The 10,715-nt window shown below is 35.9% G+C and overlaps 1 long non-coding RNA gene across 1 annotated transcript; it reads left to right on the forward strand.

Annotated features, from left to right (window-relative positions):
* The first annotated feature begins 6,406 nt into the window (after positions 1 to 6,406).
* On the forward strand, positions 6,407 to 7,258 carry LOC126599416 (uncharacterized). Its single transcript, XR_007615117.1, has 2 exons — positions 6,407 to 6,648; positions 7,066 to 7,258. It is a non-coding gene; the product is annotated as an uncharacterized LOC126599416 (long non-coding RNA).
* Positions 7,259 to 10,715: the final 3,457 nt, after the last annotated feature.

Below are 10,715 nucleotides of genomic sequence, written 5' to 3' on the forward strand. Positions count from 1 at the left end.
AGAGACTCTAAGAAAATACTTAGAGTACTTGGATCTAACGGAAGACGTGGCACAGAACTGAGTGTAATGGTGTTCTAGGATTCATACAGCCGACCCCACTTAGTGGGAAAAGGCTTTGTTGTTATTGTTGTTGTAATGAAAATTCCATCCTCAGATTGTAGTATTCTTATTCCTTATAGAGCCAATTCCACTCATTGAAGTGTCAGGCTTATTCACACATGATCTGAAAGTTCACTGTCACAATCTTACCCAACGTACATCTACTAGTTAAACCATTATAGGTCCAATTCCACACATCAAAGTGTCAGGCCTATTCACACACGGGTTTTGAAAGTTTAGTAGCACTATCTTACCTAATGTATCTGTTCGTCTTGAGGAATATCCAGTGAGGACGTTTCTTGGCCAATGAGCACACAGCTCCCCGAGAGGTTGGCGCCAGTTGATATTGTCTGTCAGGCTTCTGCTTATTGGCGGGCTGTAAGAGAAGGACAAAGTTAATTCTGAAAGGTGCCTTTGTAGAGCCTCATGTGTAGGCCTTGAGGCTCACAATCAAAATTAACTTTAAGTACTCAGGCGTGCCACTGTCATTTTTAGCATGACAGATGTAAAATCGATGTTAAGTTTTATTATATATATATGTCCGAGAGACCAAGTTAGTTATGAAAGGTGCCTTTGTGGGGCCTTAGGTGTAGGCCTTGAGGCTTCCCGTCAAAACTAACCAAATACTTGAACATATATTAGTTGTTTCATTGTTGCAGAAGTATCACAACCGTTATACTTTAATCGTCCGAGCCCGCAGAGCAGAACGAACTCAGATAGGTGCCTTTGTTGGGCCTTAGATATAGGCCTTGAGGCTTCCTATCAGAATTAATTCTATACTTAAGCGTTCTGTAGCAATCATGATATAACAGAAGTAAAACTAGAGAATAGGCCAATTACTTGCGCCCCAAGTAACTTCGGACTTCTTATTATCAAGGACTGTCATGGATGGGTTAAGTCCACATAGGGTTCTTTTTTATGCCTTGAGACCAAGGACTTTTAATTGATCAATCTTGTCTGCCCGAATGGTTAGAACTTAGAAGTCTTTCAATCATAAACTGGCTAGAAATAACTTGAATGCAGATGGAAATATACATCATATTACTAGATTTATGAATGAAAGACAAAAACAAAGGAGGTCGGGCAAGGTTTCACCTTGTCGGGCAAGGCTGATCATCTTGCAACTTCTTCTCTTTGTGATTTACAAAGGGTTTGAATTCTAGAAGGGGAGATTGGAAGATGAATTTACATGAGGGAATCGATACTACAACAAGATTTAGACAAGGTAGCAGAGCTTTTACAAAGGCTTTCTGGTGAAGGTTGATCCCGAAATGGATGAAGGCTTGGGGGCTGACTACAGCTTCGTGAAGGCAAATCTGGTTTGAACAGAGTTTGTGCTCGTATTTGTTTGTTTGATTGAGTGTGTTTGTCTTTGATTTTTCTTCCTCCTTTTATAGACGATTTGGCTTGGCTACCTGCAGTATTGATTTTGCCCGAATGCATCTGAAGGGCAGTGACTCATCAACTTTTTACTTATACAGCCATTGTAAAGTACTTTTGGGCTGATTAGCTGGCTGGTCTACACCCTTTGACCTCTAGGTAGGTGAGCAGGTGGTTTGAATGATCTGCACTTGGTCGGGAAAAAGGCTCATTCTTTCTTCTGGGCTTCGGCTGGGCCTTGGACTTTTCCTTCTTCTGGACCTTCTTTTGGGCTAACCCCTTTTTAACCCAAAGTTCAAGTTTTATCCCAAACAGTATCTTTGTCGGTTAAACATAAGTTAAAATTCTAGCCCTAATTTTGAAAGTGATCCACACAAAGGTGTAGAAAAATCTCTTGACATAGTGATTGGCTGACGAAAATTTGTCGGGTAAACCTATAAAGGTCAAAATTCCTAAAACAAATTTTCAAAGTGTCACAACTATTGACACACAGTGTTAAAAATCACTGATAAAGTTATTACTTGACAGATCTCTGTCGGGTGAAGATGTACTTAGTAACTATAAATGTCTTCCTTCCTCTTCTTCTTTCTCCTTAGTGCATTCATCTTCTTCTTTCTCTTTAGTGCATTCCTCTCTTCATTTCCATACTCCATGATTTCCTCTTCATCCTTCTTCATTTCCATATATACTAGTTTTGTAAAATGCATTTGAGTGGTGAGAGGGAATAGACCAGAGAATTTAGAGAATGGTTTTGTTTCCTAAAGATGTGTTAGTGGTGGGAGGGTTTGTGGTAATGAGGTTGTGTTTCAGGAAATCAAAGTGTGTGGGTGAAGGATGTGAGTGTACTCTGTGATGTGCTAATTGTGGGGTTCACAACAACTATAAGATTTTGGAATGATAATATACAACTAGTATAGTTTGAAAGAATATAAGGATCATTGTGTGGAGTACTTAAGTAATTTTTGTGTGTCAATTAATGTGATAACCAAAAGTTAGTTGGATGTCCTGCAACTAGAAGAATAATGGAAGTATTAAAGAGTATTAGAAATAGAGTTATATTCTATGGAATCTATTGCTATTACTCATATTCTTTGATATTTTTGTTATTCTACTACGTACAAAGACACCCGAGTAACTTTTGGTCATCATCTTAATCGACACAGAAAAATTACTCAAGAACTCCACACTGCGATTCTTATATCATTTCAAACTACTAGTTGAATACTAGCATTCCAATTCTTATAGTTGTTGTGAACCCCTACAATTAGCTCACCACATATTACACCCACACCCTCCATTCACACACACTATGATTTCTTGAAACCCAACCTCATTACTATAAACCCTCCCACCACTCATACAGTTTAACGAAACAAAACCTTTCTCTAAGATCTCTGATCTTCCCTCCCACCACTCACACGCATTCTACAAAAACTAGTTTAAGATATTGTGCGATGAAAGTTGATTCCGTCTGTTAAGATATATCGCCTAATGACAGTTCCGTCGTCTAAAATCAAATGGTTTTAGAGTTTAGGGTTTAGGGTAATCGTTGGGCATAACTTAAATATTCCATTGGGTAGATCCATTTGCCATATTTTACACTACCAATTCCATTGACGCTTTTTAAGGTCGAGGAAATTAAGTTCAACAATCCAACCGCCAATATAGTTGGTATATACTACGAGATTCTATACACTAAAAATCATAAAACATAAACAGTTCGACATTATGTAACGAGACGAATTCCTTCAACGGTTAAAACCTCGAATTTATTAATTAATGATCATTTTAGCTATGAATTTTTCGATTTTAAACAACTACACTTACCTACTATAGAATAATACAATGAACAGACCCGATCATGATTTAAAAATACTAACAATATTGATTACAACAAAATGATATATTACACGTAATAGGGTAAAGGATTAAAACACTAAGCATTGATTGTATCGATTGCATTGTGGGGATTCAAACTTTACAAAATTATTTTCGACGATCCAACAGTCAAACTTGTTTGAATATAGTACGAGATCACATACGTTAAAAATTATAAAAAATTAAGTTGCAAAAACTAGGGATTGATCCAAAAGGTTGGACAGTTACAAACTTAGGATCACGATTTAACGGCCATATTACTTTTGATTTTGGTTATTTTCTAAAAAGTTGCTATTTGAGGGTTGAAATAGACTTTGAACACACTTGATCTTCAAATTTGATTATCGCTTAACCTTTACATTACAAAATACATTGCTTTGGTTTTTTTTTAATTATAATAATTAATTTTACCTTAAGGAAAAAAAAATTGTAGCGAACTTTACTTTGTCTGTCGTTTAACATTACTTCATCCAGCAACCTTCAAAATTCCCTCCATTGGATTTTGGGAAATACCAGAAATAGGATATGTTCTTAATCTTGGGACATAAATAAGATTTTTTATTTAATAAGTACACGCCATGCAAAACAATTAGACATAAATAAGATTTTTCCTACACTTTGAAATGGCCCCTCATATATAAATGGGTTATTTCTGCCCATTTTCTGATTTTTCTCTCTCTACTCTCTCTCCCTCCCTCTCTCCCTCTCTCTACTTTTTCTGAAATCCACATGACAACCAAATTTTGCTTCTTTGTAACCCAGTTGGAAGATTTGATTTATTTGGAGATTGTTTGTGTTCGCTGATTGGCCCTTTTGGGAAATGAACACATTTATGTGCTTGCAGTTGCAGATTAGAGATTTCTTTCTCAAATCATCATCTTCTTCCCCAAATTCGAAATCCCATTCAAAACCCATCTGTGTCAAAAACCAAATTGCAATTCAAATTTTTTTTAGATATCGAAGAAAATCCATTATGAAAAACTAAAGACACCATTTTTTCTGTTGCAATCTCTCTCCCTTCCATCGATGAACGTCTTCTGCCTCTAATTTTGAGAAGTCTAGTTTTATTGTTTGGCTTCCCTTGTTAAAATGTTGTAAATTGTACCACACAGGCTTTAGTTAGTTTTAGGGTTAAAATACTTCTTTGGGATCATGCTGTTGGAAATATTCATCTCAAGAGCTTAATTTCTCTACATCAAAAGTTTGTTCATACATATGCATTTCATGTCATTATTTCTAATTCATTCTGTCTAGTGGCTTTGTTTACTCAAAACTTCTCGCTGCTTTCACGCAAGCTGGGCACACACTTTAAGACAACCCACATGGGCTTTCTGACAGCCTTTTTCCCCAAGAGTGTTTTTCAACCCTAGATCTTTTCTGATTGCTTTTGCACATGACAAATGTCATTTTCATCCTTTTTTTTTCTTGAAACCAAGCCTACTATAAAAGCTTCATCTAGGGTTTCATTTTCACTTGGCTAGGAGATTGATATTTTTTTAGAATGATTGTTTTCAGCAGGAGTTGCTCCTTTGTTCTTACTTGAAAACCCTAGCCATAAAATCTCATTCATGCATTAAATACCCAGATCATTGCATATAAGGGCTGCATTATTTTTATGATTTTGATCTTTGTTTTAGGTCAAGCTTCTTTAGTTTCAATTCTTTAAGTTGACCTCTTTTGGATTTGCATCAGTTTCATCTATCAAGTGTTTGACTGGTGAAACTGACTAGATGATCAAATCCAGATTTGCATCAACTCCATCATAACAACATTTGCATAAGTTAATTGGATCTCAGTGCCACATAGTGAAGAGCTCAGGATGAGCTACCACTTCGTGAAGACCGAAGGAGTTCACCTCGTGAAAGGCAAGGTTGCACAAAGGTATAAGCTGCTCCGTAGATTAGGATCTATGAATTGACCTTGTGTGGTTACTTTGTAAAAATCTTGATTTCATTAGTGGACTGGACTCAGTGGAGAGTCCCCGGTTTTTTAACCTAGAGATGGGTTTTTTTGGCCAAAAACACCCCTTGCAATTTATTGTTTTTTTAGTTTACTTATCTCACCCTTTGCTTGTGTTATATGTTCATTATTATTTGCAAAGATAAGTCCATGCAACTAAGATTGACAGAGTTAAAATGTACACTAAAATGGATCTTAGTTAATACAGAACATTTTAGTAAACTGAGCTTAAACTTAACTACTCCCGCTGTGAATAAACTAACATATTTGATGTTAGTTGATGAGTATTGTTGATTAAGCAGACAAGCATGTATATAGATTTTAAATTGTAAGTTATTCCACCAGGTACCAATTTCAAAGTTCGAAAAAAATCTCAAATTTGTTATTTGTATCAATATGTGCAACGACGTCGGTTTTGTTGTGGACGTGCATCGGGCAATTAATGGCGTTGGGAGATATGTGCACGCCTAGATTCCAGAAATCCCTTAGAGATCTGTAGTTTACAAATCTTTGACCTGAACCTAGCTTCTGGAAATCCCATTAAAAATCGTCTATTTCTAGTGACATGCACATGATATGCTCACAGATCTGAGTCAATAGAAAAACCCAGAGCTCATAACTCTTTATTCGAAATTAGAAAAATGATGTCATCACCTGTGACGTTACCACCGTATACACTATATGCACACAACATGCACATCATATGTATAGTACATGCACTACTACAAAATGGACTTCTTGTGTCACTAGGTGATGTTAGGGGTGGGTTCAAAAACTGAAAACCGAACCGGACCGCGGTCGAAAAAAATCGAACAAAAAAAAATCGAACCGAATTTGACCAGTTCGGTTTCAGTTTTTGAGGTTCGGAAACCGAACCGATATATATATATTTAATTATTTTTTCAATATTTATAAATAGTTTAGTCATACAATAATAACAAAACAGAACTTCTTTCCAAGTTGGTTTCAGTGGAACTTTTCAAGCTGGAGCGCATGGGTTCAAGCCTTCATGCCTCCGGATTTCGAAGAATTTTTTTTATTTTTATCCCTTTAACCCTAGCCACTAGTTGTAGCAGCCACACCCTTTCAATTTTTCATTCCCATATCCCACTCCTCTATACTCTGGACGACTCGACCCTTTCCTTCCCACTCCCAGCTCCGCCGTTCTTCGTTTTCTTCCTTCCCACTCCCAGCAACCTGCGACCCGTCTCATATCTCGTCGATTTGCAAGTGTTGCCGACTCGCCGTCTCACTCTCATTCTCTCACCCCCATGACCCGTGACTTCCTCTCGCCTTTTCGAATCTCAACCCACGACTTCCTTTCTTTGCAAGGTAATTTCTCTCATGTTTTACAGATTTTGTTCTTAATTTTATGGGTTTTGCAGATTTTATTTTCAATTTCATGGGTTCTGTAATTTCATGGGTTTTGCGATTTGTTTTGGGTATGCTATTTCTGAACACTATTAGTTGAAGCTAATTTTGGGGTTCTGAAGTAGGTAGGTGTAGAGAAAATTTCAATATTTAAGTCCATTTGTTTAATTTGCATGCTAAATTTGAGTTGGGAACTTTGCTTACTTGTTACACAGTTGGATTTTTGAGCTTCTTTTGCAGTTTTTTCGTCTTAATTTGTGTACAAATTTGATCATGTTTGACTTATCATTTTGTTTTTGGGGTAATATGTCAAGCTGGTAATATTTTTACCCCATCAATTCGAAAAGTTTTTGATAGATCCTTTTGTAGTTATATCAGTCAATCCGATCGTCGGTAATTCTGGTGGATGCTTGATTTTAGTTCTGCTGGTGCTGGATACTTAGTCCCTTGATAATATTCTTCTCTGCATGTATCTAAATTTGTCGGTATACATTTTCGTATATTTTTTATTTGTAAATTTGTGAGTGTACTAAAGAGATCAAATGTATTATTTACCTCTTCAAGTTTGATAGTTCTGATATATATATATATATATGTGTATATATTCTGATACTCTTCTGGCTTTCCTTGGTTAAAATGAAGATCAATTATTGATGCTTTCCAATTTCTGTATGTGCTGAGTCACATTATGTTGATTGCTGTTGAGTCAACAAATAGAGCAACAATGTGGAACTTAGCTAAAGTCAGCTATAGATTTTGTTAAAATCCTAATGAAACATACAGAGCACGACAATGAAATATACGGAGCAACATGATTCAGATTCAGGACTACCTTTATTTTCATTGTGTTAGAATGCTTATGTTATAATTGTGTTGGAGATGTTAAAATTTTAGATTTCAATTTTGTTTTCATTTTTCAAAAAAAAAAAAAAAAAACCGAACCGGGCCGAAACCGAACCGAGAAAAACCGAACAGAACCGAATCGAACAGTAATTTTGGCTTGATTTCTGATTTTGGCAAAAAACCGAACCGAACGGAATCGAACCCACCCCTAGGTAGTGTCGCTTTAATATAATATTAGTGGTGGACAAGACATTTGTGACACCTACTGAACATGACGTCGGATTTACTATCACACCTACTGAACATGACTTCGGATTTACTGTCGCTTGTAAGCATCATAAACTGTCTATGTTGTTTTTAACCTACGTAAACATTTAATGTCACTTATAACCTACATACATTTTAATAATTTTTAAATAATGGTGTAGCTTAAAAAAAAAAATAGTGTTGCTTTTTAAGCGACATAAAGTATTGGTGTCACTTTTAAGCGACACCAATTATTGTTTTTAAATATTTTAAAACCTGCGTCGGTTCTGAGCGACATAGATTTTATTTTTTTAATATTTTGAAACCCGATGTCGGTTGTAAGTGACAGATTAATGGTCTTTATACACTATCGGAGTTAAAATAACCGTTAAATCGTGATTTTTCGTTTATAACCGTGGAAAAGTTTTGTCTCATTACTTGATCTCTGAATGTTTATTTTTTTCAATTTTTGGCGTATGCAATCTTGAAGCATATATAAACAAGTTTGATGGTTTGATCGTTGACATTAGATTCCTAGGATGCGTATCCCATCAAAACGGTAGATTCACTAACACGTAAGAGTTTATTTACACTTTCATTAAGTATAACATAAGATTTTGTGTTATCCACTAGTGTAAATATTTTAAATTGAAGATCGAATTTATTCATTGTATCCATATAAGGTCAAGGAGTGTAGCTGTAAAAAATCATCAAAATCGGAGTTAAAATAACCGTTAAATCATAACTTTTCATTTATAACCATCGAAAAGTTTTGTCCCGTTACTTAATCTATGAATGTTTGTTTTTTTTCGATTTTTGGCGTATGTGATCTCGAAGCATATATAAACAAGTTTGACGGTTGGATCGTTGAAATTAGTTTCGTAGAATGCGTATCCCATCAAAACAAGTTTGGCGTATATGTATACCATTGAACTTGATGGGATACGAATTCTATGAAACTAATTTCAACGATCCAACCGTCAAACTTGTTTGTATATGCTTCGAGATCACATATGCCAAAAATCACAAAAAAAAAAAAAAAAATTCAGTAACGGGACAACTTTTCAACGGTTATAAACGAAAAATCACGATTTAACGGCTATTATAATTCTGATTTTGACGATTTTTTACAGCTACACTCCTTGATCTTATATGAATACAATGAATGAACTCGATCTTCAATTTAAAATATTTACACTAGTGGATACCATAAAATCTTATGTTATACTTAATGAAAGTATGAAACTCTTTACTGTTAGTGAATCTATAGTTTTGCTAGGATACACATTCTACAAAACTAGTTTCAAAGATCCAACCGTCAAACATGTTTGTATGTACTTTGAGATCTCATACGCCAAAAATTACAAAAAACAAACATTCAAAGGTCAAGTAACGGGACAAAACTTTTTGACGGTTATAAAACAAAAAATCACGATTTAAAAATTATTTTAAGTCCGATTTTGATTATATTTTATAGGGGTAAATCGCCAAAATGGTCCCTGAGATTTGCATAACTCATCACTTTGGTCCCTGAGATTCCAAATCGATAAAAATGGTCCCTGAGATTGTCCATCATCCATCATTTTGGTCATTCCGTTAAAAACTCCATTAAGTATCCCAGAGCTCTTGGTCGGAAGTTTGGGCAATTTTCAAAGCTTAGTAACACAATTGTTTTTTAACCAAATTCGACCCATAATATATCAAAATGAAGATAGGAAAGTGTAGAATAAGATTATACCTATCGAAGCCCAATGGTTGCTGGAGATGGTCGGAAAATAGCCTCAAAGTTGCACAAATTATGTAGCGCAAAACTCGCAACGTCAAACAGTGTGCGACGGATGAAAGTTTTTCAAACATTGAGCGACGGATGAAAGTTCTTCGTCGCGCGAAATGAATGTTGCGCGACGGATCAGGTGGTCGTTATGCGAAACTAAGAGCGATGAATGATTGTTCGTTGCACGTTATACTCCGAGCGACGAAACTTGGGTTCGACCCCTAGACCCTTGAGCTATGGACATAAGGTTGTTGCAGTCAAATTTTAAAATTAATTTTTTAAAATAATTTTTATTTATTTTTTCCTTTTAAATGTTGCTAATATTGTTTTATGTATAAATTAATTTAATGAAATTAAAAACGGAAAATGTAAAGAAGAATATTGAATCAATAAAAATTATTGAAAATGTACATACAACGGAAAGAAATATTTTAAAATTTGAAACAATTTAAAAAATCCTAGAATATGTAGTTGTCCACGTCACAATTGCCTGCTGGTGGTGTTGCTGCTGCATTGGGGGGCTGGGAGGTTTTAGCTGCTGCAATGGGGGGCTGGGAGGTCGTTGCTGAAGGTGAATCAACGTCAGGGAATTGAATGCTAGAGGTTTGAAGGGTGAGACGAATTTGGTTTATTAAACTGCTTTGGGTCGCAAGCTGAGACTTTTGGGTGGTAATCTGCTCCTTTAGGTCCGCCACTTCAGATGTTAAGGATTCGACTACTTATGTTCTCTACCTGGAGTGAACATTCCCGAATGCAGGTTCAATGTTGGGTCTTGAATCAACGTCGGGTCTCAAATGCGGGATTTCCCATGTCTCCAGTGAACATTCCCATGCCTACAGCCGAGGGTCTGATCAAGTGTGTCTGTCATGATCTGAAAACTGGCATCTTCAGGGGGAAACACCTCTTTGATCGGGGTCTCTAGGGAAAGCTGGGAAGCCACCTCCTCCAGAACGGTCTGGCCTTTCTCCACCATGGGGGACTAGAAAAATGAAATAAACAAATTAGTTTAAATATACATGTAATTAATATTAATACTAATTGAATATTAAAAAATTGGAATAACTTACTTGAAGCTGCTTCGTCAGCTCATCCTCGGGCCAAGAGTACACCTCCTTGAACATGTTAATCTCAGGAAACTTTGACCCCCCTGAATAAAAAAAAAAAT

The sequence above is a fragment of the Malus sylvestris genome, chromosome 14 (genome assembly GCF_916048215.2).
Source record: "Malus sylvestris chromosome 14, drMalSylv7.2, whole genome shotgun sequence".
Lineage (NCBI taxonomy): Eukaryota > Viridiplantae > Streptophyta > Magnoliopsida > Rosales > Rosaceae > Malus > Malus sylvestris.